A 23,013-nucleotide genomic window follows, 5' to 3' on the forward strand; every position below is an offset into this window, starting at 1 on the left:
TCATGGAGTTCTGCAAAATGGAGACAGAGAGCTACAGACTAAAACTGAAAAGGACCCTCAACTGTAGAGTTGAGGTCAACCAATAGGATGGAATAATGCCTCTTTCAGGGACTTAAACTGACAAGCAAGTTTCCCACTATAGAAGTAGGATTGGCTGCTCACCACAACAGCATTTATTGATAAGACAAAAAGCTTCCCTAGATGTCATTAACAAACAATGTCTTAAAAAGCAACGAGTGGAAAACACTACAGTTGCCTTGTAAATGCTATGCCTGGGAGAGTACCATCAAAACTAAGAAGGGATTCCTGATATCACTCCATGTTGACTGTTATAGAAATAAAAATTAAAATAATTAGAAAAAGAAGTTGTTTCTCTCCTTCAATGTCCTGACCTGTTGATTTATTGACTGTCTTTCTGATGGGGCCATGAATGCATGCATTTGGTCTCCATCTTTTCAGATCATCTCATGCTCTCTGCTAACCTCATTGCTCACCAGTAACAAGAGCCACCATTTAACAAGTGCTTGCTCTGAACCAAGCACTTTACATAAACTATGCTATTTAATCCTCACAGTAGCCCTGTTATCTCATAGGGTTTTGTTATTAACACTCAGTTTCAGATGAGGGAACTGAGGCTTAGAGAGTCTATGGGATTCACCCAAGTCCATAAAACTAAATGAGTGGTATTGGTTTCCTGGGGCTGCTGTGACAAACTACCATAAACTTGGTGGCTTGAGACAGCAAAATTTTTTTCTCTCATAGTTCAGAAAGCTGCAAATCTGAAGTCTAGGTGTGGCAGAGTCATGCTTCCCTCCAAAAGCTTGAGGGGAGATTCCATTCTTTGCTTGTTCTTAGCTTTTAATGGCTACAGAATTTTGCTTGACTTGTGGTGGCATTACTCCAATCTCTCTCCCTGTCTTCTCATGGACTCTCCCCTGTGCATCAGCCTTCTCTCATAAGGACATTCAATCATTGGACTTAGAGCCCACCCTAATCCAGGACCATCTCATGTAGAGATCCTTACTTTAATTACATCTGCAAAGACCTTTATTCCAACTAGGGTCTTATTTTCTGACATTCCAGTTAGACACATTTTTTGTTGGATCATCGTTCAGCCCACCACAAGCAAGTAACCTAGCTGGAATTCTTTTTTTTTAATAAATTAATTTTTTATTGGTGTTCAATTTACCAACATACAGAATAACACCCAGTGCTCATCCCGTCAAGTGTCCCCCTCAGTGCCCGTCACCCATTCACCCCCACCCCCGTCCTCCTCCCCTCCCACCACCCCTAGTTCATTTCCCAGAGTTAGGAGTCTTTATGTTCTGTCTCCCTTTCTGATATTTCCCACACATTTCTTCTCCCTTCCCTTATATTCCCTTTCACTATTATTTATATTCCCCAAATGAATGAGAACATACACTGTTTGTCCTTCTCCGATTGACTTACTTCACTCAGCATAATACACTCCAGTTCCATCCACGTTGAAGCAAATGGTGGGTATTTGTCGTTTCTAATGGCTGAGTAATATTCCATTGTATACATAAACCACATCTTCTTTATCCATTCATCTTTTGATGGACACCGACGCTCCTTCCACAGTTTGGCTATTGTGGACATTGCCTAGCTGGGATTCTAACCTAGATCTCTCTGACTGCAAAATCCTGGCTCTTTTCACTAAACTAGGCTGCCTCAACCGAAAAGCCTTTTGCCTTTATTTAGTTTCCTAATTAGATTTCCAACTGGGATGAGGATGCACTGATTGACATAAGTTTGCTTTGTAGTTCATTATCAAGATGAAATTCGTCCCCCAGAGCCTAATTACTTCCTGATTAAAACTGACAAAGTTGAGTTTTGGAACCTTTGGAACTAGGGATTGGATCTTGGCTATAAGGACCAAATCCCTTCAGGATATAGGCACCCACAGCCTACAAGCTATGTCTGTTTCTTTACTCTAAAAGTGACCACAGGGATCCCTGGGTGGCGCAGGGGTTTGGCGCCTGCCTTTGGCCCAGGGAGCGGTCCTGGAGACCCGGAATCGAGTCCCACATCGGGCTCCCGGTGCATGGAGCCTGCTTCTCCCTCTGCCTGTGTCTCCCTCTCTCTCTCTCTCTCTCTCTCTATCATAAATAAATTTAAAAAAATTTTTAATAAAAAAAATTAAAAAAAATAAAAGTGACCACAATATAATGAAATGCCACCAACTTCTGGGTACAGGGAAGAATCTCTGATCACTTAAGAGCTCACATAAGGAATTTTGATTCCACCAGAATGTTATGTCCCAGAAAGACACCTCATGGTGTGCACTGTATTTCCTTCTGAGCCTCAGCTCCTGCCATCAAGTCACAGGGAAGAAAATGCATCTAAGGGTTCATTATCACATTAAGATGAGATTCTGTAGAAAATGGGGATCCGGAAACATGAGGGACTTCCTGTGTCTCTACATTGATCTCTTTGCAGGGCAACTGCTCCAGATAACTAGTTGAGATTGGTTTGCTTACACCTTGATTAGGAAGACAGTATCCCCAGAGATGTGTTTCTCAGGTTTGGTCAATTGGTGGACCACACATAGCAGTGTACTGCTAACTGCTGCCCAAAGAGCTTGTTAAAAATGCCAATTTCCTGACCATCACATCAGGCTTACTGAATTAGTATTTCCATTTTTTTTTTTTTTACGATAGGGTAAGAGGAAGTGAGTGTGAGGGTAAGAGAGGGAGGGAGACAGAAAATCTCAAGCAGGTTCCACGTCCAGCACAGAGCCTGATTGATGCAGGGCTGGATCTCACAATCCTGAGATCATGACCAGAGCTGAAATTAAGAGTTGGGTGCTTAACCAACTGAGCCACCCAGGTGCTCCCTGGATTAGTATTTCTGAAGATGGGGCTTAGGAATCTGCATTTTTTTCTTTTTTTAAAAAGATATATTTATTTATTCATTCAGAGAGAGTGAGAGAGAGGCAGAGACACAGGCAGAGGGAGAAGCAAGCTCCATGCAGGAAGCCCGATTTGGGACTCGATCCCGGGTCTCCAGGATCACACCCTGGGCTGCAGGCGGTGCTAAACCGCTGCGCCACCAGGGCTGCCCAGGAATCTGCATTTTAAAACAGGTACCTGGAGTAATTCTTATACACATTCTGGTTTGAGAACCAATGCATTCTGGTGAAGTCAAGCCCCTACAACATTGAAACAAAGACCAAATTTTCCAACATTCGTTAGCAATTCCAGCCAAAAACCAATTATAGTATCATATTCCTGCTGCATGATCTATAGATTTAGTTCATATGACAATATAATTTTCTACAGCTTGATCTAAATCAAAGCAGTTATGGCAAAATTTCTTAATCTATCTTTCCTGAGACCATTTATGTAATAACTTTTGGGAGGATGCAATAGCCTCTTTTTCATATCTGAAACTGATCTCTCAGGTGTGTTTTAGTCCCAACATTCTCTTTCTATGAATGTTCCTAGGGTTTCCAATCTGTTTGTGATGAACACATTGTTTGTTATACTCTTAAGTAGGCCTATTTCCTTTCTTCTAGGCAACAAGCTTCTAAAGAAGACTGGTTGAAGGGGAAAAAAAGAAAGACTGGTTGAAGGGGCACCTGGGTGGCTCAATCTGTTAAGCTTCCACCTCCTGATTTTGGCTCAGGACATGATATCAGGTTTGTGAGATTGAGCCCTGTGTCAGGCTCCAAGCTCAGTGTGAAGTATGCTTGAGGTTCTCTCTCTCCCTCTCCCTCTCCCTCTCCCCCTCCCCCTGCATTCTCTCTCTCTCTCTCTCTCAAATAAATAAATCTTAAGAAAAAAAAAAAAGAAGACTGATTGCCAGTGATTTTCCTGGTTGTATGTATGTATGTATTTAATTTATTTCTTTAGAGGGGGAGGGGGCAAAGAGAGAAGGAGAGAGACAGAATCTTAAGCAAGCTTCCCACACGGGGCTCCATCTCGAGATCATGACCTGAGCTGAAATCAGGAGTTAGATGCTCAATCAGCTGAGGCACCCAGGTGCCCCTCCTGGATGTTTGTCTTTTAAATAACATATGCTTCCTCACTGTATTGTTGTGAAGAGTGAATGAGAAAATATATGTAAAATGCCAAGCATAGTGCCTGATGAAAGGAAGTGGTTAATAAACATTCATGCTGCTTCCAGTGCATTGTCACAACAATATCTCTTGAATTATTTAAGATACAACTCTAAGAACTGCAGCTGAATGAAAACTAGGGAGTCAGCTGTACTGGCAGTATCAGGTTTATTTGGCTGAAGGGGAATGGGACAGAATCCAAGTCTTTGGGGGCCAGCTCAGCTGCAGCAGAGTGAGATGGCCTGAGGAGGGCGTGGGTTCCTGCCTTGGAAAAGGTTGCAGTAAGGTTTTGGCCTACGACTCAGCTTCCAATCCCCAGGATGCTTCCTAAGTTAGTATTTCTCAAAGTGTGTTCCATGGAGTATTAGTCCCTGGGAATGGACATTGATAGAAGTACATAAAAAGTAACCCTCCGAACAAGGAAAGTTGTCAGCCACTGGGTTAATCAAAAGTAGTTTCCCAACTGCCAGAATATTCAGAGTCCTTAATATGTTAACAGGCAAAGCGGATCTCCAAGAGAGGGATGAGGGACATGGAGTATTCTAAGTTTCCTGACCTCACTCACAGAGATGGTAAGGAGGGGCTAGTGGTTCTGGGGAATACAAGCATGAGAACACTGCTCTAAGGTCACTGGTGTAGTCCTACTTGCTAACACAAATGGACACTTTTTAGCCCTCCTATGAAAAAAGTAGCAAGAGAAAACAGTTACGTGATGAACGATAGAGTACTATCCCTCTGCCCCCTGCTATCCTGGTTTTCTGCTTTGTATGGCTCAGATTCTGTATCCATCATTATATCCACTCTTTTGTATATACCCTGGCTTACCTTGCCTCTCTGCCCTCATCATATTCACGTGACAGACATCTAATCTTGGTTAAATCCAACTCTGTCTATTCTAAACCTGCCCCAGCAGTTGAACAAGGTTGTATAAAAACTTAAAACCGTGCTGAATAGTCTCACTTTAGATCCATGACCACCAACTTGAGGTGGGCCCTTAGACCTACCAGCCAGTTTCACTAGATTTCCTTCATCTAGTCATTTTTGAACTTTCCTGGATGGCCATTCTATACCCTCCTTATACTCAAATTTCTAGCACCTCTCCCCCTACCACTCCTCTGAGCTACTGACTGTGTTTCCTATTTCACTGAGAAAGTAGAAACCATCAGAAGAGACACAGACTTCTACAAACCTACTTGTCTGTCTTCACATGACCTATGTTTCCTCTTGTCACTCTAAATGAGCTGCCTGTGATTCCACTAAAGACTGACCTCCTCTACTTGTCTCCTAAAATCCATCCCTCTTGGCCTAATCAAGATAATTGCTCTCATCATTTTCCCCTCTTTCTGTGACATCAGCAATTTTTCTTCCACCAAAACAACACCTCCAATGTTAAGAAGAAAAATTCTTCACTTGACTTCAGCTATAGCCCCCATTCAGCAAATATTCTGGAAAGAGTTGTCTCTGCTCATGAGCTCCAGATTTTCTCCTCCTTTTCCTTCTTGAACCCTCTCTCATCAGGCTTTTCCTCCCATCACTCCACCAAAAGGATTCATGTCCCTGTCAACAATATATCCTCAATGTTAAATCCAATGATCGCTTTTGTATCATCATTGTACGTTACCCAATAGTGGCATTTGACAAAGTCAATCACCTTTTTTTGAAACACTTTTTTCACTTGGCTTCCAGAATGTCACACCTCCTCAGTTCTCCCCCTACTCCACTGGCAACTCTTTTTTTAGTCTTCTTCCAAGGCTTTCCCTCATCTGTATGACCTTTAGGTTATCTGGCATCTCAACTTGAAATTCTCCAAAACCAAAGTGACTTATTTCCTTATACTTGCTTCTCCCACAGTCTTCTTTCTCCATTCTTCCAGAGGTTCAGGACGAGCTTGGAGTCTTCCTTAACTCCCCTTTCCTCTCACACCCAACATTCAATCTATCAACAATACTGTGTATCTTACAAAATTATTTAGAATCTGAACAGTTCTCACCATTTCCTCTGCTATTCCTTTCATCCAAGCCAGCCTGCTTAAAACCCTTCCATGCTTTCTACATTGTTCACAGTAAAAGTCAAAGTTCTTAGAAAGATCTATATGATTCTCTTTGAGGTGTCTTCTTCCTTGTTATCTTTCTGACCCAAACTCCTACCACTCTTCCCCTTGATGACTCAACTCTAGTCATGTGGACTCTGCTATTTCTCAGACACGCCAAGATAACTCCCAACAGGCCTTTGCTGATCTCTCTAACTAGAATGTTCTTTCTCTCTAGAGCCACAGGCTTACTCACTTGCTTCCCTCAGATCTCTGTGCAAATGACACCTTATCAGAGATAGTTCCTTGGCCACCTTGTTTAAAAATTGCCACTCTCTGCATGCTTCCATATCACTTTACACTGCTGTTTTTCTCCATAATACTTATTAACTTACCATTTTCTATACAATGATATTTACTTGCTTGTTCCTTATCTGCCTTCACTGCTAGAATGTAAACTTTGGGAATGCAGGAACTTATTTTATTACTGTTATGTTCCTCCATACCTAACGTGGTGCCTAGCACATAATGGGTGTTCCATAAATATCTGTCAAGTAGACCAAGAGTGATTTTTAATCTACTAGGAGTTCTTAGACTACTGGCATCTTCTGGTGAGGACAGAACACTCCCATGACCTAAAGCAACCCCCCTCCAAGTGTAGGACTTCTCAATACCACATTGCTAGGGATGAACTTAGTGTTTACATGAGGACTGCCAGGAAGCTCCATATAGTCTGAAGCAAAATGCTCCATAGAGGAGTTTAATTCCTAGAAAGATCTTTGCCAAGAGCCCTTTTAAGATTCACAATATTTTTGAATAGGTATTAAATATACATAATACAAAATGCCAAATGTTCAGGGAACAAGTAGTGAAAAGTATATTCCACCACCTCCCACTGCTACCACTCTACTCTAAGCTACCCTTATTCTGTAAACCAGGATCATTACACAAATCCTTTAGAAACATAGGTCAGATCATGTCCCTCATCTGCCTCAAGGTACAAGGTAAAGTTTCCATCTGTCTTCAGCCACCAAGTTCCCTCTTGGAGGCAATCAGTTTTGCCAGTTTTTTGTAATTTTCTAAAAGTAACCTGTACATTATACATTACATACTTGTGTGTGTATAATCCTTTTATGGAAAACTATGTGCTCTATTTGGTACTTTTTCTTTTTCTCACTTGATGCCTAGGTCATTCTTTGCCATGGCTGCATAGTTATCTATTGTGTGGCTGTCCTATTCTCCAGAAATCCTTAACCTGGAGTCCATCTTTGCACTTCACTGGCTCTATGGGCTTCCTGAAATTGCATGTGGATTTTTGCGTGTGTGTGTATAGGTACATCTTTCAGCAGAGAGGGCCCATACCTTTTATCAGGTTCAAAGGGCACTGACACCTAAAATGGTTAGGAATCATTATCCTGAGTTTAAATCTGCCTTCCTGACATGTATAACTCCTTTGTCCTAATTCGGTTATTTGGAGCAGTTCTTTCAGAGCCTGGCACATAACGGACATACGACAAATATTTGTCAAATGAATGAAGGGATGGCACAGAATGAATCTACTCTCTCTTTTCTGTGAGTAGCTTTTGATTGGCTTGAAGAAAGACATGTTCTCCTAAGCTATCTCTTTTCTGGGGCTATAGTGGCTTAGGTCCTTGAACCCTTAATGTGACATGGTTTCCAAACCCATCTGTTTTGTCCTCTGTTGAACCAGCTCTAAAATAGATTTTTTCCCCCGGAATGTCTTCAGGGGTAGGTAGCTAATTTTAAAAAGGTGAGGTAGCTCAGGTGTGAGACAAAAGATGTTTGCAGGCCAATTTTGTCCCATGGGTTGGCAACTGGCAAGTCTGAAAATTTGGAACTCATAGTTTGTCAGTACTCCTTTCACACCTTCCACACTCTATCACTTGATGAACTCTACATTGTTCAGGCCCCAGCTCCTCTGTGAAGCTTCTCTGAGTGCCCTTCCCTCTGACAAAGTCAGGAATTCCCTTGCCTACTTGCGAACATTTCTTAGAGCACTCTGTGCTTATTTATGGCTATCTCTCTCATTAGATCTTAGCTTCTTGTGGGAGGAATGAAGCTTATTCATCATTATTATTTCAGCTCCTGGCCAAGTGGATGATTGGTAAATGTTATTTATCTTTCTTTTGAGGGGGGTGAAATCGGAGAGGGAGTAATTTTTGAGATTCTTTCAAATTATTTGCTTTTTAAAAAGAGATGTCTACACATTATTTTTTAAAATTATAACAGAAGGGAAAAAGTGAAGTAAAAGTAAGGGTCTATCCCTTACATCTATGCTAGAAGTAACCAGGGTAAAAGGTTGTGGTGCACATCCCTCCGGCACATTTTTTATGCATACAAATGCATAAATGTATAGACATATATTTCTTGGCTCCTTGCTTATTCACTTAATAATGCAATATAGGTGTATCCTTTGCCAGATCATATAACTATATAGACATATATTATTTTTCTGGTTGCATTGTATTCCATTTGAAGGATGTACTACAATTTATTTAACAAATGCCCTACTATTGAACAGTTAGCTTATCTGCTATTGTTCACTATTTATTAGCAACACAACTCCAAACACAGAGACCCACTGAATAAAATGTAACCATAAAAACATGCAGCTGAACTCAAGAGGCAAGAAAGGAAAACCCCCAGATTCCAGGAATAAAATAAAACTCAAAATCACAACAATGAGCAGGAATTGAAGTTTCATGACTAATGAAAATAATGGGGCCAGACAATGTGCTTTAGAAATGGAGGTTTTGAGTTCTTTGAAGGACTTGGAACTGAAATAGAATTGTGCTTCCTGCACAAAACAAGGAGCAGAAGAGACCTGCCTCATCTGTGAATTGAAACCAGATTTGCCCAATAGCCAGGGACACAAGAATAACAGATATTATTTAGTGCTTACCATGTGCCAGGTACTTTTCTACCACATGTTTTGCATATAATAGTTTGCTAAATCTTCAAAAACCCCATGAAGTAGGTGCTATTATAACCCCATTTTACAAATAAAGAATTAAATGTTTAAATAACTTGCTTAAGGTCATATAGCCAGAAGGTGGCAGATAGAAGATTCAGATCCAGAGGCCATGCTCTGAGCTATTATGCCATACTGAGTGTCCACAAACAAGATATAGGCCATCTTCCCTAGAATGGGATAGAAATATACTCATAAGAAATTTAAAAATGTAAGTCTGAGCCACCCACTGGTATAAGACTGGAATCCATAGTACCCAGAGTTCACAGACTCTGAGGTGAGAAATTCTCATAGAAGCTGGTCCAGAACTAGGAGCACCATAGATCTCTGGTAGAATAAAATGGAAAACTGCTGATAAGGTCACCTCTACAACTCAAATTCTCACAGAATACAGCTCCTACAGAAGAGAAGCTCAAAAGGAAAATTATCAAGCAACGTGAAGAAACCCACAACAAGAGTTAGTATGTACAACAAATGGGAGAATTCAGTTCTAAGGAACTAAAGATACTACAGCAATTTTTTTTTAAAGATTTTATTTATTTATTCATGAGAGACACACAGAGAGAGGCAGAGACATGGGCAGAGGGAGAAGCAGGCTCCCCACGGGGAGCCCAATGTGGGATTTGATCCCAGGACCCCAGGATCACGCCCTGAGCCAAAGGCAGACACTCAACCATGAGCTATCCAGGTACCTTGATACTATTGCAATCTAGTCTACGGCCATACCACCCTGAACGCGCCCGATCTCGTCTGATACTATTGCAATCTAAACAGGTTTTAAAATATTGTATGTTTAAAGGCTTTAAGAGGTCAAAAAGAAACAGAATAAATAAAGCAAGAATATATATACACAAATACACATTGAAGAAAAGTTCCAGAAATGAAGAACATAGAAAATGTGGGACAAGCATTGGAAGACCTTAGCTCAAATTCCCATTGAAATGTAAAAAAAGTCAACTGGCAGGTTAAACTACAAATAAGAGGGCAGTCCCAGTGGCTCAGCGGTTTAGCACCACCTTCAGCCCAGGGCATGATCCTGGATACCCAGGATCGAGTCCCACATCAGGCTCCCTGCATGGAGCCTGCTTCTCCCTCTGCATGTGTCTCTGACTCTCTCTCTCTCTGTCTCTCATAAATAAATAAAAATCTTAAAAAAATAAACTACAAATAAGACATAAGAGAGGGGAGAATTAGTGACATAACAAATAGAGCTGAGATATTCATAGAGTATAACACAATACTATAAAAATGCTAAGTATGAAACAGAAATTAAAAGATACAGATGATAGACTAAGACACTCCACATACATCTAATAGAAATTCCAGAAGGAAATAAAATAGGAAGAGGTAATGTTTGAAGAGACATGGCTGAGTATTTCCAGAATTGATAAGACATGAGTCCTCAGGTTAAAAATCCTATACCTAGTCCTAAGCAGAATAAAGGAAGACAAATTGATAACTCCTGGATGCATCATGGTGGGACTTCAGGACATCAAGGGAGTATCATAAAACTTTCCATAGATAAATAATGCTGAAAGGTATTTCTGGAACAAAGGGTCTGCACATTGAAAAGAAATGAGTGTTTTTTACATGAATGAGTGAATTAGTGAGTCCAGTAATTATTTCAATCTAAGCATGATATTTCTTCTAGTACAGGCTGAGATTCCATCCTTCACTGTCTATTTTTTAAAAGATTTATTTATTTATTTATTTATTTATTTATTGGAGAGGCAGAGAGAGAATCTTAGACTCCGCACTAAGCATGGAACCCAATGCGAGGCTTGATCTCACGACCCTGAAATCATGACATCAGCCAAAACCAAGAGTCGGATGCTTAACCGACTGCACCACCCAAGCACCCTGCGTCCAGCTATCTATTTACTTATATATTTGTAACTGCATCATTTCAATTGATTCATATTAAGCATGAAGCCAATTTAAATCCCCAGGACTTTTTCAAATGAAGGGCTATCTGCTTTAGTTTGCACTTGGGCAATTAATTTTAAAACCCAGGTGTAAGTCTACTTAGTTATTGATGAGATCCTTGGGAGCTGCAGCCATTTACAGAAGGCTTCATGAAGGAAGTAGGAGTTAGGCTACGTAGGACTTACTTTAGATGGAAGGGACAAAGGCGAGCATCTAGTTTCGTGGGATGAAGGTAACAAGTGTGATGAGGTATGTGAATAGGCCACAGGCTCAGAAATGAACTTGGAATGGATGTGTGAAAGGTGGGGGAATAAAGAGATAAGGTTCAAAGGCAGTGTGGGACCAGATAATAGAAAGCTGTAAAGCCAGGCAGAGTGTTTGAACTTGATAGCATATGTGGGCAATTGAGAGTCACATTAGGCTTTTGAAGAGGGAATTCTACATTACCTAGCCAAAGAAAGGGTGAATTAATCCAGGAATGAGCAGGAAGACTGACTGAAGTAATCCAAGCCAATCCAGTAACCCAATCCAAGTTCTGCTTCTGGGTTACTGACAGGTTATCCAGACAAGTAGTCAAGATCAGCAGACACTTCAAGGACACTAGAGTGACTTGACTTTGAACCCCTGGGCGATGTTTAGAAAGGAAGGCAATGAATGAAGGGGAATAAGAAATGGACTGGGAGGGTGGAATATACACTGAAGTAAGCATCTGAAAACCTTAAGTCTGATCCCACATCTACCCCCTACAATGTATGTGACCTAGTACAGATACTACATAAACATTGAAGCTAGCTTCCTCATCTGCAAATCTACTAGAATATGACCTCTATAGGGTCATAATTGCTTTGTTCACTGTGGTAACCCTAGCCCTGAGTATAGGACTTAGCATATAGTAGAGCTTCAGGAGAGAGTGATGGAATAGATGAATGAATGAATAGATGATATGAACTAATGTCTACCCTGCCTGCCCCATAGAGCTATTGTGAGGTTAAGATGAGATTAGGGATGAAAAACTATTATACAAAATTAAAACACCAAGCAATCTCCTGGTAAAATACTACAACTGCTATTGAGTGTATTCTTTGTTAAACTAGATTATATTAAATTGCTGTACTTTCAAGGTGAAATGATAAGTGGGCTGATGATATCAAGTTTTCTTAGTATAGAAAGTAAGAAGAATAGTGACAATATAAGACTTTTTAAGAGTGATTTTTCCCCATTGAGGCAAGAACACATTGGGATCTGTGTTCTATACCATGTTCTGTACTCTGTACTCAATATACTTATGATAGGGGTCATGAACGATGTTAATTTCAGTTACCATTCATTGACTACCTCCAATGTGCTATGTCCTATCTGTCCTTAAAAAAAAAAAACCTGCAAAGAAGGTAAGAGTATTGCCATTTCAGAAACAAGGAAACTGAAGTTCAGAGAGGTGAAAATCACTTGCTTATACCACAGAGAGGAGGTTGCTGAGCTAGAAATTGTATCTCAAGTCTGTCTCTGAAGCCAGTGGGAAGAACCTCCAGATACACAGATTTCTTTACACCATAAGAACACCCTTGCTAAGAGACGGTGTAGTCCAAAAATGGAAGGGGCTACTTCCTGAGCTAATGAGGTTTTTTTCCACTAGAAGCAGGACCACTGCATAATTTGGGGGGGGGCAGTGCAAAATGAAATAGCCCTATGTCCACAAAGCTAGCTCGGAATGGAAATTTTCAAGCAGAAGTTAGCAGACTTCTAGACAGGAATGTTATAAAGAGTAGTTGACAGGAGCTGAATCTGAGGTTCTCCCAGTCTGAGACCAGACTGGATTAGAGTAGCTTCCCAGGGTGACTAACATAACACCTCAGAGGCCATCAGATGAGTAGGAATTCTACAAGGTGACTCAGAGGGATCCATGGTGCTATGATCATCAAAACATGCTCTACCCTGTGAAGCAGCACAGTCAGGAGAAAACAAGAAAGAAACTCTTTTCGTGGTGGTGAGACATGATAGAGTCAGGAGGTGAGGGTTCAAATTCTAACTCTGCCACTTCCTGGCTAGTGTGTGCCTTTGAATGAGTCACTTAAAACTCTGAGACTGGGTCACCCGGCTGGTTCTGTCAGAAAAGCATGCGACTCTGGATTTTGGGGCTGTGAGTTTAAGCCCCACGTTAGGTGCAGAGCTTACTTCAAAAGAAAAATCATTTAAAAAATCCCTCTCTGAGACTGTTGTCTCACCTACGATATGACCATAGTACCTGCCTTGCAGGGTTGTGGGGAGGTTTTAGTGAGATGAATCAAGCCAAGTGTCCACGGCACTCAGTAAGTCCTCAATCAATGCAAGCCATTGCTTTCTCTGTTACTGATGTGGGAGGGATGGATCTGGTCATTTGCTTCTTGTTGATCACTTAATAGCTCAGTAGACAAGTCTGCCAGACCCAGCCAGAGACACAGAAACTCACTTCCACTGTGGTCTCCCCAGTCAGCACGATCCAGGTGGTGGGCTGGGGGCGAAGTTTGAGTAGAGCCACTAGGCGATGGTAATAACCATGAATCTTCAAGAAGAATGGAACTCAGGATGCCTGGGTGGCTCAGTGGTCCAGCATCTGCCTTTGGTTCTGGTCATGATCCTGGGGTCCTGGGATCGAGTCCTGCGTTGGGCTCCCCGTAGGGAGCCTGCTTCTCCATCTGCCTATGTCTCTGCCTCTCTCTCTCTGTGTCTCTCATGAATAAACAAATAAATTCTTAAAAAGAAGAAAGAGAAGAAGAATGGGACTTGTGGGATTTTCCCCTAGCCCTGAACACACTCCTTCACAGACGAGGACTGTTTAGGCCCAATGTGGAAATCCTGCCAGGGGAATGTTTTACCAATGCTAACTATCAGAACTAAGAATCAAATTTATTCCTGCCCAGTAGAAGTATACACATTAGCCGGTTGGACTCTCAAGAGCCACCAGCTCTGTCTGCAAGACCTCTGTCCCACGTCTTCATGATTCTGTGAAATAGCCAGCATAGCAGAGCACAGATGCCCATGGTTTTCCAGGAACTTCATTGTTTCTTACACAGTGCAGAGAGAATGCTGTGGGGACTGCGGGAACATTGAACTAAATCACTGAATAGCTTGGCTTCTTTTCTTTTCTTTCTTTTCTTTTCTTCTTTCTTTTCTTTTCTTTTCTTTTCTTTTCTTTTCTTTTCTTTTCTTTTCTTTCTTCTTTTTAATAACACCCCAACCAAACCATTAATTAACTGGGCAAAATGCTGAAACTATTATACACTAATCCCCACCCTCCATCCCCCTATGTCCATGTGCTTCACAGCAGTTTCTTACTCAGGACGGGTGGACTATTTCTTTTGCTTTTGTTTGAAAAAAAAAAATACTTTTCATTTGGCCTTGGGCTCAACTCATAACTTCTCTTTCCCCTAGATTACCTAAGTCATATATCTGCACCCATTTTAATTTGTACAGAGAGTGAGGATTTTAATATCTACCCTCACCTCCAGTATCTCTCCACTTTCATCCTTTTCTTCAAGCTCCCTGATTTTCCGTGGACATTCATTTTGAAATCTGACATGCCGGCTCTGCCCAATTTCCTTTGCTACTGTTTACCACAGCTTTGGTGCCATAAATATGAAATATTTCCAATATGACCTATCTTTGGGGCCGGGGAGGTCCTTAATGTTGGAGAGGAAGACAGAGGAGGTCACGGAAGCTCAATGAATAATTACCTATTTAATAGATGTTTGTATTCTTTCATCTTTCCTCTCTCCTGCATTCCTTGGGCCACTACTCTAGCTTGGTTTTTCATCCTCTCTTCCCTAGACTGTGGCAAAAGCCTCCTAACTAGTTGCTCTGAATCCAGCTTCTTCTTCTTTAAATGATCCTCAACATAGCTGCCAGCCATCTCTGTAAACCTCAGATTTTGTCTAAAGACCCTTAGTGGCTCCCCATTAACTAGTGAGTAATGTACAAACTCCTCATCCTGACATTCAAGGATCTCCTCAATTCCTGGCTGCACTGATCTTTTTCAGCCTTTTCTCCCATGACTCTTCTTCTGCCCCATTTCCTCTGGCTTCAGTTGAACTGGACCACTCCTTGCTTCCAGAGCACCCCCTCTGTTCTCCTGCTTCAGGGTTTCTTCCACCTGGGATCACCTCCTCTCCCCCACCCCCGCAGAGTTCTCTGTTCTCCATTCTGTTCTCTCTTCATTCTCTAGTGCCACACTTCAAATTTTTTTTAAAGAGTTAATTTATTTATTCATGAGACACACACACACACACACACACACACACACACACACACAGAGTCAGAGACATAGGCAGAGGGAGAAGCAGACTCCGTGTAGGGAGCCAGATACGGGACTCAATCCCAGGACCCTGGGATCATATCCTGAGCAGACGCTCAACTGGTGAGCCACCCAGGCTTCCCCCACCTACTTCAAGAAGCCTTTCTAGGATGTCAGCTGGCTTCGAGCTTACCTATCCATGAAATTCCACAGCATTTAGCATTTCTTTTAAGGCACTCATCATAGGGAGCTTATCATGGCTATAGGTATAATAAGATTAACAACTTACATTTATTGAGTGCTTACTATGTGTCAGGCATGTGCTGAATGCTTTTCGGGTGTCATGTGTACCACAGGTTTGCATTTTTTTGGCTTCAGGATTTTTACATGGTTAAAAATTATTGAGGACCTCAAAGAGTATTTGTTTACTTGGCTTATATTTGTCAATGTTAAGTTTGTTATATATTAAAACTAAGAAATTTTATTTTTTTGTTTTATTTTTTTAAGATTTTATTTATTTATTCATGAGACACACAGAGAGAGAGGCAGAGACATAGGCAGAGGAAGAAGCAGGCTCCCTGTGGGGAGCCCATGTGAGACTCGATCCCAGGACCTCAGGATCATGACCTGAGCTGAAGGCAGATGCTCAATCGCGGAGCCACCCGGGTGCCCCAAAACTGAGAAATTTAAAAAATATATTTATTTATCATCTTATTAAAATGATAATAGTGCCACACATGGGGCCCTTGGGTGGCTCAGTTGGTTGAGTGTCTGCCTTCGGCTCAAGTCATGATCTCAGGGGCCTAGAATCCAGCCCCGTGTTGGGCTCCCTGCTCAGTGGGGAGTCTGCTTCTCCCTCTGCCCCTCTCCCTGCTTGTGCTCCCTCTTCCTCCCTCTCTGTCTCTCAAATAAATAAATAAAATCTTTTTAAAAATAAAAAATTTAAATGACAATATTAAACCTATTGCATATGTTAATACAAATAACATTTTTATGAGAAAGAATTATTTTTTCCAAAACTCCTCAAAAATATAGTGAGGATAATAGCATTGTTTCCTATTTTTGCAAATCTTTCTAATATTTGGATGAAGAGAAGATAATTGGATTCTCCCATCTGCTTCTGCATTCAACCTATTGCTAGATCACACATCATGCAGCCTCTGGACAACTCCACTATACATTTGTAAGAATACGAAAGTGAAAAAAGCAAAAACCGGCCTTGGTATTTTTATGAAAATACTGTTGACCTCACAGATCTCCAGGGGTTCCCTGAGCCACACTTCGAGAACTGCTGGTCAACATCAAAGTGCTAACATATATAAATTGCTTAGAATAGTGCCTGGCACATCATCAGTAGTATGTAAGTGTTGGCTATTATTATCTTCTTCAATACCTGCAGTACCACCTCCTACGTGATGTGGGTACTTATTATTCTCATTTTATAGGTGGGAAAACTAAGGCACAGAAATTAAGTAACTTGCCCAAGATGATGCAGAGGCAGATCTAGGGTTTGAAGCCAGGTAGTCTTTCCCCAACACCTGGGCTCTTGACCACTCTGCTAGATTGCCTCTCCACCTACTCAGTAAAGGAGTTAAAGGACAGAGGTTATGCCTTGTCATCTCCATATCCCCACGGTCTGGCCAACCCATTGAACTTTAAATAATCTGGGCATTTATGATTGGCTGTTTGTCAGTGGTCTCTAAAAGTTAAATCTTGAGCATGATGAAATTGACCCTAAGGGTCTGTGGAAGGTCAAAAAGTTGAAAAGGTGAAATTTGTGGATTTTGGAATGAGACAGACATGGGTGGCTTCAAATGTCAGTTCTACCACTACTATTTGGCTGTGTAAGCTTGGCCTGGTTTTGAATCTGTTTGAGCTTTCGTCTCCTCTTTTGTAAAATGGTACTATAAATCTTTCCATAGATTCATCCAGACTAAATGGATGTAAAGTGCCTGGTGTATCAGAGAGGCCCAGTAGCATAAGTTTGCTTTATTCTTCTTTGACCTCATTAAATCAACTCCAGGAGAGCAGGTTTTTTTTTTCTTTTGTCTGTTTTGGTCACTGCATTATTCCCAGGGTTCACAGCAATGCCTGACATATAGTAGGTGCTCAATAAACGAATGATCCTGGGTGTGCTAGCAGAGCACAAATACATACTGGGTGGCTCAATACTATGTTGAATTTGATGAATTGAAGAGTCGTGCTGATTAGAGTGATTATAGTGCCCCCCAGGAAACTCTACTTCCATGAATAATAACAATTTATGAAGAGCCCTACGGAGGGTATGATTATGGCCACAACTGCCAATCAGCTACCAATTGATTGTGCCCTGGGGGGCACCCAAATCCCTTCTGGGAATTATTCTCTGGGAAGACACATTTGAGTGGTCCTTAGAGACACTGAAATGACAACTGCTGTGCCCCACTGCTGGCTCTGCCAATCTAGTGGGATATGGACTTTTATTTTAGAGGGGGATGGGATTAGGGAGGAGCAGAGGGAGAGGGAGGGAGAGAATCTCAAGTAGGTTCCATGCCTAGAGCTGAGCCCAACATGGGGCTTGATATCGTGACCCTCAGGTAGTGACCTGAGCTGAAATCAAGAGACACTTACCCACTGAGCCACCCAGGCGCCCCCGGGGATGTGCGCTTTTAACACCAAGCACAGCTCCTTCTACATGTTCCTCGCTCACTCTCATGCTCTGTTCCCACTACTGTGCTCACACCTCAGATGATATATTGAGGCCCCTCCCTGGGTTTCCTTTTTAACAACAGGCTTGCTCTTTCATGATATTCAGTATCATCCCACCTCCATCCCCTTTTCACTGCACCTTTGAATTGCTCCCTGGTGTTCTATTCTTGATTGCTTTCCATTTCTATGATAGTTCACAGGAAGAGCCTTTTTGTGGCCTACTTTCTTAGTAAATGGTTTGGGAAGATTCTAATTTCCATCTGATATTAATTCTCTATGAGACACAAAAAAAGAGAAGGATCTTTTTTCAGCAGTTCTTTTAGTGTTATTTTAAATTGTAAGACACAGAAGTCTTCTGTCAGGCTGTCTCCTTCATTTCAAGAGACTTCATTTTCCTTCAGTGATGAGCTGGAACTTCAGAGCTGGAGAACCATGCAGCCCATCATGGTTTTCGGCTAAACCCTACTTTTTTCCTCTATGTCCACTCTTGGCCTTAGAGTGGTTTTTACCTATTTTGAAAACAAGTCTTGTTTCCTCAGTTCACTCTGAAATGTAGTTGCTGAGGTAAATACCTATCCTTCCCCCCAGCACATATTCTTTCACATATACTCGTGCACATGTTCACGTGTGTCACATGCGAGCATACTTTTGAGCGATGAGGAAGACAGTGGGAAATGGGGGAGCAAATATATTATTTTTCATTCAGGTAGACTTTCCAATATTGATGAATAAAACTCCAGGGATTCCTTGTTTTGAAATACATGGATGGCCTTTGGGGGGGGTCTGCCACATCCCCTGAAATTTAGGCATTCAATAATTTATTGAGCATTTACTATGTGATGGACCCTTCAGTAGGTGTACCTATTTGTGTCATATAATTTATTCTTCACTACACCTCTAAGAATAGATTACTATGATCTGCATTTGCATATGAGGAAAGAGTCTCAGTGAGGGGAAATGACTTGCCCAAGATCACTCGGTCAGTAAGCAGTAAATCTGGCTTTGAAAGCCAGTTCTGATTCCTAACCATAATCAGGCCTTCCAGACACAAAGGAGCAGCTGGCATTTCAACAGATGGGAATGGGAAAGAGAAAGAAAGCTAGCATGAATAACATGACTGCAAGGACAAGCATGGGAAAAGAAGAGCTACATATAGAGTAGTAGGAGTTAAGGTTGCAAAATTATGTTGCAGCCAGAGCCTACAAGGTTTAGAAACATGAACTTCTTTCCATCAACCTTTTTTCCAACCATCTGGAGTAGGATAGTGGCCTGGACAGATGTGCTGGAGGAAGATAAATATGATTTGGGTCTGAATCCATGGCTCCTCTATGGTGTTGATAGTCTTTTAAAAAAATTCTTTGCTAAGAATGTTAGCAAATAAACTCTTAGCAAAGAATTTATTCACTCCAAGCCAATGCTTCAGTAAGAAATTTCTCTTTGTATTTAAATGCTGTAGCAAAAATTCAGAAGGCCATGTGGAAAAACACAGAGAGGAAACAAAGCACACACAAACACAAGATAATTATGTACAAGTCTAGGAAGAAAGAGCATGGTGGGTTATAATGAACTCTATTGAACAGAATATGAGTCAGCAAGGTCCCAATCACAGAGGAAGGGAAGCAGCACCCAGAGTGCTACCATTAGTGAGGACCTGGGAGACATGGAGGAGCGGTGTGGAAATGACGTTTCCAGACTTTCTGATTCCTTTTTTTTTAATTTTTAAAGATTTTATTTACTTATGCATGAGAGGGGGAGAGAGAGAGAGAGAGAGAGAGAGAGGAGGCAGAGACACAGCCAGAGAGGGAAGCAGGCTCCATGCAGGGAGCCTGATGTGGGACTTGATCCTGGGATCCCAGGATCACGCCCCAGGCTGAAGGCGGCGCTAAACTGCTGAGCCACCCGGGCTGCCCCTTCCGATTCCTTTTGTTACAAGAGCAGAAGAGAACCTACAAAGGAGGCCGAGGAGAACCATGGAGTTCTAGACTAAATGAGAGAAAAGAGAAAGGAGATAAGAAGGAAGGGTGTAACCCATGGCTGGCTTTGCTGTCAACACAGTCAGACAACCAAGGCAAGCTCACTAGCTTTAGAAGACTATGCAGGAAGTAGCCAAGTGTGAACAAATCTCCTCCCAAAGTGATGAGTTTGTCAAATTCACTTGTCAGAATAGTTGGCTGTGTCCCAGAGTCCTCTCTCCTTTTCCCTTATTCTCTGTAGTCAGTTGGTCACCAAGTGGCTGCTAGTCTACCTTGGAAGCCTATCCTGAGTTGAGGCACTTCTCCTGACCGCCACCAATGGGTCAATGGTGTTAAACTCCATATCCTCTCTCACCTGGACTAGGCTTCCTGCTTCTAGTTAGTCCCTTCCTCCCTGTAGCTCAGGCTCCAATCAACCTCAAGACTGAGCCTCCTAATACTTCCCTGCTTATAAACCCTCATTGGCAGTCCATTGCCCATAGGACGCAGTAGAACTCTCTTAGTTTTGCACAGGGAAGTAGCAAAGGAACCAAAGGATATTCTTCCCCCAGGCCTGTCGATGAAGGGACAACTAAGGAGTTAGACCTCAGGTGAGAAACTCTTGAAACAAGCTAACTAGTAGCTTCTTCCTCCTGATCTCAGAACCATCCCTCTTTCCAGCGTGTGTATATATGGTAGTTGAGTGGGTATTGATTAACCTATGCTTGCACTTAACCTAATGGTAGATTAGAGGAGGGTAAATGTCTCTTTCTCAAGTGTGTATATGAGACTCTTTCTTCCAGGAGACTTCTCCATGATAATCTTCTTTACCACCATGGATCATCTCCTTTCCATTAGCAAGACTCATTGCCCAGGCTTGGAAAAATCAAGAGTGAATAAAAAAAGAGGGAGAATCTCACGGTCGACATCCTGGTCCAGCTCACTTTTATTCATTCTTCTGCTGTGCATACCTTCACTCTGACTGCCCAGCCTACTTCTCCAGTCTCATCCTCCACTAGCATTGCTTCTTCCCACCTCTTCGTCATCCCAACATACTCTAGCCTCCAGTCATACTGAACTTTTCAATGTTCCTCAGATAAACTAGGTCTTTGCAGAAGTTCATGAGCATGTTGTTCCCTCTGCTCAAAACACCCTTTCTCCTCTTATTGCACCAGTAAATTCTTACCCTCTTTTAAGACCCAACACAACTTTTGCATGCTGTGGGAAACCTTTACTGACTGCCCCAGATAGATTAATAGCCCTCTTCCTTGGGGTCCCCTAGCATTTTCCCCCCAAACCTTCGTTATGGTACTGCACTTAGGGAAATCCAATGTAATGACTAGAAGATGAGGCTCTGGAGGCATCTTGCTTACATTCGAGTCCTGACTGTTACTTACCAGCTATCTGGTGCTGAGCCAATGACTTCATCTCCTTTTGCCTGCTTCCTCACCTATAAAGTGGAATAAATGAGATCATAGTTGCAAAACCTTTAGAACAGAGCCTGTCGAATAAATAGTGGGCATCCCCATCTCTCCTAATGTTGTGTTGTTTCTATATAGAGAGCATATTTATACATACATAACATACCTACATTATCATATTATATGAGTATATTATTGGTATAGCACTATTTAACTTTTGCTTTAATATTTTTTATATCTTATCTACTCAGCTGGTTTATAAGTGTTTTGAGGAGAGGACCTTTGTATTACCCTGTAGTGACTTGTGTAAGTATGGGCTCATTAAATATTGGTGGGAGGGAGTATATTATAGTGGAAAGAGCACCAGGGTCAGAGAAAGTTGGGTTTGAATCTCAGCTTCTTCATCTGTAAAATAGGGTGATAATAATACTTACCCAAAGGTGATGTTTTAAGGATTAAATAAGTCAGAACCTGAAAAGCCTAGCACATGGCGGACGTTTGCAAAAATGGTCATCATCATCAACTTTGTGTCCCCCCCCCCCATTTAGCTTAATAAATACCGGTGCTAGAATAAATGAACCTAGCTATCTTCTGAAACTTGGGGCTCTAGGGGAGTCTGGCAGGCATTATAATTCCATTTACTCCTAGGAATCAAGAGGAAAATGTGAGTCATCTCCACTCCATTTCATAGATCACTCTGAACTGGGGTGCCCTCCTCTAGAAAGCAACAGACATGACCTGCTGAATCACTGTAAAGTCCATTCTGTACAGATTACTCTGACACCCTCTGCCTCCCGTATAGCTCATCAGACACAGTCACCCACATATTAGGTACAAAGTGCATACTCTTCCTGGGATGGGCAGAAGGAGTAACCAAATTGCTTGTGGTGCCAAAATGTTTATAAATCCATTCCCCTTGTTTGTTCTGTAGCCTTTTCCTTCTTATTTGCTAGTTAACTTGCCCTACCCTTACTCTCAGCCTAGTCTGAGTCTGTGAAGATTGTCTCTTCCTCGCTCCAGCAGAATAATGGAGAGATGGCAAGCATGGAAGAATGGAACACTCTAGATGCAAACGGCCTGGATTAGAATTCTACCTCCACCACTCCCCACTGTGAGACCTTTGGCTAATCCCTTCATGCTTGTGTGACTTCATTTCTGCATCTGTCAAATAGGGGCAGTAAAAGTACCTTCCTTCTGGGGGTTTTGTGAGGATTAAATGAGTTACTACATCTAGGAGGTTTAGAAGACTGTAACACAATAGATGCTATTTAAATACTGGCTATTATTGTTTTAACAACTTTATGGAGACATCAGTCGTAGACGGTCAAACCACAGAATTCGCCCGTGTATACAGTTCAGTGGTTTTTAATATAGTCACAGAGTTGTGCAGCTATCCCCACAATCTAATTCTGTAACGTTGGCATCACCCCCAGAAGGAACCCTGGAGCCATTAGCATGTGGCCATTCCCATCCCTGCCTCCCTTCCTCAGCCCCAAGTAACCACCAATCTATTTGCTATAGGTTTGCCTCTTCATATACATTTCATATAAATGGACCTATACAGCACCGGGTCTTTTGTGATTCACTTTTCTCACTTAGTGTAATGTTTTCAAGGTCCATCCCTGTTGTAGAATGTCTCCGTATTTCATTCCTTTTT

At 41.7% G+C, this 23,013-nt stretch overlaps 1 protein-coding gene across 1 annotated transcript in view; it reads right to left on the minus strand.

Annotated features, from left to right (window-relative positions):
* AMMECR1 (AMMECR nuclear protein 1) overlaps positions 1–23,013 on the minus strand; it is a 232,883-nt gene that overhangs the window by 154,263 nt on the left and 55,607 nt on the right. Inside the window, exon 3 of the mRNA XM_035711827.2 lies at positions 21,333–21,385. The gene's annotated coding sequence lies outside the window, so the exon portion shown is untranslated. The remainder of the gene's footprint in view (positions 1–21,332; positions 21,386–23,013) is intronic.

Source organism: Canis lupus, chromosome X (assembly GCF_003254725.2).
Source record: "Canis lupus dingo isolate Sandy chromosome X, ASM325472v2, whole genome shotgun sequence".
Classification (NCBI taxonomy): domain Eukaryota; kingdom Metazoa; phylum Chordata; class Mammalia; order Carnivora; family Canidae; genus Canis; species Canis lupus.